The following is a 10,423-nucleotide window of genomic DNA, read 5'->3' as shown; positions in this document are numbered from 1 at the left end:
AAGGGCTTACCCCAGTCATGGAGATGCTGGATTTTTGGTGTCAACCTACAAGAGTGAGGGTTAGGTGTTTTATGTGTTCCTTGATCAATTGACTGTCTATGCAGATTAAGAAGTAGGCATAGTTGTAGAACTCAGTTGCAGGGTGGTAGAAGTTTCTGTTTCTCTAAATTGAAGTGAAGGCACCTATGTTCCTGAAGGTGTCTATCCCAAATATTGTTTCTTGGTTCCTCACCTTAGTGATTGTGATAGAGAACAGCTTTCATTTTTTTTTTTTGAGAGAGAACAGCTTTCAAACTAGATCTATAATAGTACTTTTGTGCTTTCACTGGTGGGTAATCAAAAATTTCTTTTTTAAGTGATTTGAAGTCTTGACAGTCCTTTCTTGTCTTGCTTTGTGGTAATCTAACCAAAATTTTGGACATAGTAGAGAGAAAAAAATAAAGCTCCAATAATCTGAACTTAAACTGTACTTTTGTAGGCTCCTATTTTATAGTGGTTATCTTATTGCTCTTTATTACTCTTTTATTACTGTGAAATACTCCAACACTGAAATGCTTTTTTTTCCGTTTTATTTTTTAAGTAGCATGAACAACCCTTAATGACCAGCTTTTAGATTCCATATCATTGAAACTATTGTTTTGGTCCTGTAGTAGAAAACATTCACCCCTATGAAAATAAAATCTTAAATTCTGTAGAAACTAAAGTCTTGGGGAAAAAAGTTTAAAAATTTTTTTTCAATATTTTCTTTATTTATTCATGAGAGTCAGAGAGAGAGAGAGAGAGAGAGAGAGAGATGCAAAGACATAGGCAGAGGGAGAAGCAGGCTCCATGCAGGGAGCCCGATGTGGGACTCAGTCCCAGGACTCCAGGATTATGCCCTGGGCTGAAGGCAGGTGCTAAACTGCTGAGCCACCCAGGGATCCCAAAAGTTTAAAATATTGTAAAGGTGTATATTTGGTTATAAATATGAAGTCACCACCAACTTCAAGTATTGGTTCTGGGAATGGATATTCTATCAATGGGAAAAACTACACCATTAACTGGCATTTGATTCTGATCACCTCCTACAACTCAGTATGTTTTTGCACCATTCAGTAAAACTGTTTCTGGATTATAAATTGGAGAATCCCAAAGGCATCAGCCTTTTGCCCTAGTTTTGCCATTGAATGGGCTCTATGAGTGACTCAATATTATGCAAAAAAAAAAAAAAAAACAGGACAGTGTATGATACTTGACACACTTATATTTTTAGAAGTGTTCTCAGAGTTATTTGTGAAGAGAGGAAGTTCATCCATCTCCAAAATAAGATCTATTCCAAAGAAGGAAACTAATTTCACTTTCAGCATAAAAGGAACTCAGTATAATAACTTGCCTCTGTGTTGGTCTCTTGAAGACATAGTATCTAGATTATAAGTTTTACTTGTTTGTTTTATGTTATTTGTATTCATTGCTAAAAACATCCATTCTAGATCAGAGTAGTCAAGTCTGTCCTAATGAGTAGAAGTTCTGGAACAGCCTTCATCTCCTTATGAGCCCATAAAATGTCTGAAGATCATCCATGTACTGGACTTCATGACAAGGATACTGATGTTTCATCCACAGAGTGGATCATCCACTTTGCTTGATTGTTGAGAACCTCTAGTGTACAGAGAGTTTTCTGATGGGCTTTGATAGAGTACCCTATTTTCCTGAGTCTATGTCAAAGGGATACATTTGATGTTCATCCCTTCCTCTGGCAAGCAAACCAAAGTCCAATATAAGAACTTGTTTATACAATGCTTTTGCTTATCTGGATACTCTAGGTATATCAAATACCTTGGTTTCTACTTTTAGGAATATAGTTTCTAGTTGGTTTCATTTTTTTTTTCAAAATGGCACTACATAAATTTTAATTCTTTTATTTACACTTTTTGTCTTACTGTTTTTCTTTTCTTTTATTGTGTTTATTATTTAAAGTTTAGCATGTTCTGAGATTTGCTGTTTTAAATTCCCTATCCATATCCAAGACGTTTAGGAGACTCAGCTCTGTAATTAAGGGATAGGTTGGTAGCATATGAATTAGCCAAAAGGTTTTGGAGCTGACGTTTAAGCTTATAGACTCGTTAACTGGAAATTCTAACTCAGTGAGTGAAAGTGAGATTTTAGCATAATCTCAACCACTTATACCTCACATATTTCCATGGAGATAGTTTCTGATGGCTTCCTCTACATTATTCATAGTTATACTAAACTTTTTTCTTTCTTTCTTTTTTTAAATTTTTATTTATTTATGATAGTCACACAGAGAGAGAGAGAGAGAGGCAGAGACACAGGCAGAGGGAGAAGCAGGCTCCATGCACCGGGAGCCCGATGTGGGATTCGATCCCGGGTCTCCAGGATCGCACCCTGGGCCAAAGGCAGGCGCCGAACCACTGCGCCACCCAGGGATCCCTCTTTCTTTCTTTCTTTCTTTCTTTCTTTCTTTCTTTCTTTCTTTCTTTCTTAGAAAGAATGCACACAAGCCTGAGCTGGGGGAGGGGCAGAGGAAGAGAGAGAGAGAGAGAATCTTAAGCAGGCTTAATGCTCAGTGAGGAGTTGCTGGTAGGGCTTGATCTGAAGACCCTGAGACCATGACTTGAGCTGAAATCAAGAGTTGGATGCTTAACTGACTGAGCCACCCAGGCATTCTTGCACTAACCTTCTTAAGGAGAGATTTCCTTTGCAAGCTACATGATAATTCTAGGGACAAAAAAAAAAAAAAAAAAAAAAAAAAGAAGTCTACTCTATTGAGTTTTTTCTTGTAGGTATAAAAAAAAAACAGAATAATCACACATACAAAAATAACTTACAAAATTACAAAACACAAATTTTTACACACTATGATATATGGTTTTAAAAAGAATTACAGCAGCAACGAGAGCTCTTTCAAGGCTCCACAGAATTTAGTTTTAACATATTTTAATAACATATCAATAAAATTGATATGGCTTTGAGGAGATTTCTACTTCATTCGGAAAATGTAAAAAAAGAAATATGTGGTGTGAAATTGTTATGGATATAATAACTCTCCATTTGAACTTAGCCCACATTCTTGCTTCTTATCACATTAACATCTTTTGGATATGGAATTTTAAATGTAGCAATTGAAGTCTTCCTTCATGCTTAAAAGTGAAAGTCTGTTTATCCTCTTCAGAGAACTTTTCTTGCCATCTAACCTATGAAGGAAAGAACATTTTAGAAGTGAGTTGTATTTTTTACATCTCTTGAAGAAGTATCTCCACAGGCTCCATTACACCTTCAGTGGGAGAGGATTCTATACCCATCATATATGGATGTTTGTAATTGAAGGTTGTATAATTTGAAGCATAACTTAAATCTCTTAAGGTCTTTGTCTAAAGCCAACCACTGTGACTTTGTTTTCCTCAGTCATTCCAAGTGCATTTTTAATGATCCAATGTGTTGTTTGATGGACAATAAGACCGTGTTGTATATCACTCCCCTCGAGACTTTTAGAGTAAACAGGAGAGGGAAGGCTAAATATGAACACTGACCTTTCCAAAGTTGGATCCTTTAAGCTTGCTTTTTTTCATTCTCTGCAAAAATACAAACTTAGATATTGTCTTACTTGATGAGGGGTTAGGTAACTCCAGTTAGTAAGTAGTACTTTCCATTACAAATTGCATGGTTGGCATGAATCCTTAAAATACATCAAGTACATTATATACATTTCCTTTTATGGCTTTAAGATAGAAATTTAGCACATAGAAAACATTGCAAACTCTTCTACTGCTAGTTGAGGGGACTTCTGAGAGGGGACTAAGTTCTGGAACACATTTCCACTTCTACCAACTTTTATACATTAAGTTTCAAACAGCAACAAAAGGCTTAAATATATATAATTGTCAATGTAAAGACATAGATGAGAAGAGGAAAAGAGGAAAGAAAGAGAAATCTTCAGTTACTAAAAGGGACTTCCTAGCCCTAGTTGTAAAGTGGAAGTCGAAGCTATACATGACTCATAGAGGTACTGAGGCCAGTGCAGACTTGAGAACTTGGGATATTAACACACTTGAGGGATCCAGAGTGTAATTTTAAACTCTTGTAATGCAGAGCTGTATGTGGATTCCCTTAATAAAGCCAGTAGCTTGGAAAGCAGTGCATACTCACTGAAACTTCCAACTGCTAAGCAAATTGAACCTATGAGAATAATTGGACCTGAGCTATGGCCATTTGAGGGAGTGAGTCCCAGTTTCACAATACTTGAGATTCTTTTGGTCAGATGGGAAGGTTTCCTAAGTCACACGTGGAAAAAGGGTTTTGTTTAAAGCTCTATTTTTGTTTTTTTTTGTAAAGATTTTATTTATTATTCATGAGAGACACACAGAGAGAGGCAGAGACATAGGCAGAGGGAGAAGCAGACTCTCTGCTTCCCTCTGTGGGGAGCCTTATTTGGGACTCGATTCCACGACCCTGGGATCACGCCCTGAGCCAAAGGCAGATGCTCAACCACTGAACTACCCAGATGGCCCACCATTTTTGTTTTTATTTTTTATTTTAATCAAACAATACTGATAAACAATGTGGAGAGTATCCTCATAAAAGGATATTACTCAAAATACAAAAGGAACAGTGACCCACACTGAGTAGAGTAACAATTGCATCTGCTCAGAAAACATGTGAGATTTTCCTGGTTGTTCCATATTACAATACAATGTAACATCATTCTCTTATCTTTCATCGTGTGTTATTTTTACTTTCATTACTTAGCTCCACCTCACATTTTACATGTTCTTTTTATCTCTCTTCCCTCATTAGACTGTAAGCTGTACACATCAGTGTTATTGCTGGTTTTGTATATTGCTCCATATTCAGAGCCCAGAAACAATGCCTGGCATCCAGTATGCACTCAGTAAATATTTGCTTAAATTATTGAATGAAAAGTTTGAGCAAAATTAGACAATAAACATGACAGATGTTGTCCAATCTAAGCATGAGTTTTGGAATAGTTGGAATCAAAGAATAAGATAATACTGAAAACTTGTAGTTTTCCTATATATATAACTTATTTTGTATTATTTGATAACCAGAAATTGGCACCATGTGGAGAATAGGCAGAGAAAGGAACTAAATAATTACATAAATGAAAATTGGCTTTTTACTTGCCATTTTCAGTTATTAGCTACCAAGGATGAGTTCCAGTATCATGCTAAGAGCTAAGAATAGTCAAAAAAGCATATGAGTAATTTTTGCTAAGTTAAAAAAAAATTCCAGGTGTAATATGTAAAATCATATCACACCTTGGTAATGACAGAACATACACATCTGTTAGTGATACCCAATTTTTGTGTGTGTGTGTGTTTTATGATACCCAATTTTGAAGACAGTTCACCTGTTGATGGAATCCACTTTTGAAATTATGAAGCACATACCTGTGTAGATGTCTACCAACCTCACTGTAGGATAGATTAAATAAGTATGTGAAGATATACTCAGTATGTGAAGTATGATACTCAAAATGGTATCATACAAAAAGAAAATGTCAAAATTCAAATAACTAAGATCTTTTCCTATTAGGGTATCATGATCTATACCAGGAAGTGAGAACATTAACAGAGACAATATGGCATTAAAGCATATCAGAATACCAAGAGGAACAAACGTTCATTTTATTAATTATCATGATGATCTGTGTTAACATTGTCGGAACTCTGTAAGAACACAAAATGACTGCTCAGGATGCCACGATGCCTTTCACCTCTGTCACAGGGCCTGCCACTGTGTACTGCTGTGTTCTGATCTTCTAAACTATACCCATTGAGAATATATTAGCTTGTGACAAGACATTTTACTAGTGTCTAGTATTTTTTCATGAATGTATGTGCTCAGTTTAGGCTTGAGATCAATGTAGTTAATTACAATGCATATAATTTTATAAGCTTAGTCAAACGTAGGATACAACGCTAATAAATTTTCTTTTACATTTTTTTCACTCTAAGATGAATTTTTTAAAAAGATTCTATTCATTCATTCATGAGAAATACAGAGACAGACAGAGACACAGGCAGAGGGAGAAGCAGGCTCCTCACAGGAAGCCCGATGTGGACTCGATCCTGAACCAGGATCACGCCCTGAGCCAAAGGCAAATGCTCAACTGCTGAGCCACCCAGGTGTCCCTAAGATGAATTTTTAATCATAATTTGCATAGCATTTGAGTTCATAATTATCATATCATACATTTTTTTGCTAGTTACTTTAATTTTTTCATGCTGACTTTCCGTTGTCCCTCCTCTTACTCTGAGATCTATTAGATATCATTGGTGATTTCTATGGCTGTGTTTGTATCCAATGATTGTCCTCTACCTCTTGCTTTTTCTTCATCACTTAAAATGTGTATCCAACTTTTTGCCAGCCATTCTTTCATGTAACTCCTATTTGGAATATCTGCATTTTATTTAGATCAAATTAAGGATCACAATTTAACCTTAATCTCCTTCATACAAAATGTTATAAAAGACTGAAACTCAGTGGGGGGGAAAAGGTCACATACTGTCTCTCAGGAATTTCTCCTGAACCCAGAATTTCATACCTTAGAATAGTGATTCTCAGCATGTGTTCCAAGCACCAGAATCATCCAGTGAGCTCATCGATACTGTGGTGCCCTTGGTCTCACCATTGGCCTACTGCTTTGGAGTCTCTGGACATAGAGCTGACAGTGATTTTAATGCATACTACATTTTGACAATATATGGGTCCCAAGAGTACTAGAAGTTTTACACACAGAAGAATAAATGAGAAGAGAATGACCATTTGAAATCTAAGTATAAAATTCATAGATGTATATATATTTTGAGGATCTTTATAGAAGTAAAATTGAGCAAAGAAGTATGTGTTTAATCTTCATAGCCTACTATAGCAAAGTAATAATTCAAGCCCAGCTAGGTATATAAATATCATTCAATGTGTGCTGCAGTTCATTAGGTCATGTACAAGGAGATTCTTATTTTAAGGTAAAAATATATCATAACTCATGCAGTAGGGGAACTGAATATTATATGTTCTATAAGCCTGGCATAATAGGGTTGCATTAGGATTTCATTGATGTGACATCCACATGCAGAAGAATGAAACTAGACCACTCTCTTTCACCATACACAAAGATAAACTCAAAATGGATGAAAGATCTAAATGTGAGACAAGATTCCATCAAAATCCTAGAGAAGAACACAGGCAACACCCTTTTTGAACTTGGCCATAGTAACTTCTTGCAAGATACATCCACGAAGGCAAAAGAAACAAAAGCAAAAATGAACTATTGGGACTTCATCAAGATAAGAAGCTTTTGCACAGCAAAGGATACAGTCAACAAAACTCAAAGACAACCTACAGAATGGGAGAAGATATTTGCAAATGACATATCAGATAAAGGGCTAGTTTCCAAGATCTATAAAGAACTTATTAAACTCAACACCAAAGAAACAAACAATCCAATCATGAAATGGGCAAAAGACATGAACAGAAATCTCACAGAGGAAGACATAGACATGGCCAACATGCATATGAGAAAATGCTCTGCATCACTTGCCATCAGGGAAATACAAATGAAAACTACAATGAGATACCACCTCACACCAGTGAGAATGGGGAAAATTAACAAGGCAGGAAACCACAAATGTTGGAGAGGATGCGGAGAAAAGGGAACCCTCTTACACTGTTGGTGGGAATGTGAACTGGTGCAGCCACTCTGGAAAACTGTGTGGAGGTTCCTCAAACAGTTAAAAATATACCTGCCCTACGACCCAGCAATTGCACTGTTGGGGATTTACCCCAAAGATACAAATGCAATGAAACGCCGGGACACCTGCACCCCGATGTTTCTAGCAGCAATGGCCACGATAGCCAAACTGTGGAAGGAGCCTCGGTGTCCAACGAAAGATGAATGGATAAAGAAGATGTGGTCTATGTATACAATGGAATATTACTCGGCTATTAGAAATGACAAATACCCACCATTTGCTTCAACGTGGATGGAACTGGAGGGTATTATGCTGAGTGAAGTAAGTCAGTCGGAGAAGGACAAACATTATATGTTCTCATTCATTTGGGGAATATAAATAATAGTGAAAGGGAAAATAAGGGAAGGGAGAAGAAATGTGTGGGAAATATCAGAAAGGGAGACAGAACATAAAGACTGCTAACTCTGGGAAACGAACTAGGGGTGGTAGAAGGGGAGGAGGGCGGGGGGTGGGAGTGAATGGGTGACGGGCACTGGGTGTTATTCTGTATGTTAGTAAATTGAACACCAATAAAAAAATAAATTAAAAAAAAAAAAAGGATTTCATTGATGTAATAATCCTAGATATTACAAGTAGTATCACTAAGAACAGGAATCATTATTAAATCACAGATTGTAACTAATGATCAGTAGATATTTGCTTGGTAAAGAAGTATCAAAATATTTGAAGCTCACAAGAAAACTTAGATATGTATGAAAAACTTATCCTTTATAGAAAAACAAAGTTTGTAGTAAAGTTCAGAGTTTTTTAAATTTTACACATTTTTTGATTAAATATTCCACAGACATTTTTGAAAGGTGGTGTGATAGAATTAAAAAGATCTGAATGTGTCATTGCAAATGGAAGGGCAGTATTATTCATTCACGACTGAAGGAATCTAACAAATTATGATAATTGAAAGTGGCTTTGAAATATGTCCTGGGAGTTTAACTTTCTCCTAGGGAAATTAATGCTTTATTTGTTCACATAGGGCTATGGGGAATGGGATTAATTCTTACTAATTTGACATTATTTATTAAATGCATATGTTTTTATAGACATTAAAAGATAGAATGGCTGAATATATGGTTTGCCTTAACTACATAGGATTTTCAGAATGTCAAGAAGGATTATTCTGAGGACATGGCTATGGTCATAGCTAAATCAAATACAAAGTTTGAGGACAAAGTATAAGGACAATGTCTAAATGCATATTCTTATTTCTTCAAAACCCTCAAATGCTCAATTTAAAATATTTACAGACCAAATACTGAATTACATTAATGAGGTTGGGTTTTGAAAAAAAAAAGAGGAAAAGAAATGATGGAATATGGTTTATGCCTCAGAATCTAACTTTGTAGGAAACTTGAAGCAAGTTTTTCATATCTGAACCAAGAATAAGCACATAATGCTTATCATGTCAAAAATTATCCATACTATTTTTTCCAGCCAAATATTCCACCTGCTTTTTCTTTTCCTAAATCCCTTCGTAATTTATAAGAGGCAAGGACTATGTTTAGGATATAGTTTTAATCAGCTTCAACATTGGATTTGGCACAATAATTAATATGTAATTGAAGACAAGAAAAAGAGAAATGCATGAAGTTCAAAAAATTATTTTATTCTCTAACTTTATTGAATGTCTGCTATGTACCAGGTATTAAGCTAGGTATTGGGGTACAAATATAAGAGATACAATCCCCACTACTGTGATCACCACCTAATAAGAGTAAAGGACAGTTATAATGAGGGGAGTAACAGGGGAAACATTGTGGAAGAGGAGACATTTCAGGCAAAATCCAAAGTCCAAATAGAAGCCAAGAAAAGACAGTGAAATGCTGTGTTCTCATGAAGGCAATAGCATGTACATAGACAATTATGCATGCAAATCATAGCACATTTGTGAGACTTCATTTGGATATGCTCTAAGAATAGTCCTAGAACCCACCACAATAACCTACTATTATTAGTATTCTAGAAGTTCCTGGAAACAAAAATCAAAAGCTAAGTGAGATATGATTGTAACAGCCCAAATAAAAAGACATCTTTTACTATAGATCTTTTAAAATTGAATAAATATTTTCTAAAATATTAAAAATACTTAATACATTAAAAACCATGGTCAAGGTCTTATTGTCCAGATTGTTAAATTCTAAATAAAGGAATTTGTTTCCTCATACTAAACTTATTTAGGATAAATATTTCTCTATTATAGGTTTAAATTAATGTGGGAGCTTTTTAAGAGAAAGAATGGAGATCAAGCCATTATTTTAGCCTTTGTTATTCTTTTTTTAAAGATTTTATTTATTTATTTATTTATTTATTTATGACACAGAGAGAGAAGCAAGACATAAACAGAGGGAGAAGCAGGCTTGCTGCAGGCAGCCTGATGAGGGGCTCCATTCTAGGATTCAGGGATAATGACCTAAGCCAAAGGCAGATGCTCAATCACTGAGGCACCCAGGTACCCCTGTTATTTTACTTAAAGTGGTGTGTTCTATATGGAACACTACTTCTGTAATACATTAATAAAATATTTTTTTTGAACCTAAATAGATTTCTAATGAACAGAGTATAAAATATTTCATGCAGTTTAAAGCAAAAAAGTCTAAAGCAGGTAAGGAATATGAAGTGATAAATGAAAGTATAACCAAAGGTAGAAATTAGGCCCT

This window comes from Canis lupus, chromosome 31 (assembly GCF_003254725.2).
Source record: "Canis lupus dingo isolate Sandy chromosome 31, ASM325472v2, whole genome shotgun sequence".
NCBI lineage: Eukaryota > Metazoa > Chordata > Mammalia > Carnivora > Canidae > Canis > Canis lupus.
This window is presented reverse-complemented; position numbering follows the sequence as displayed.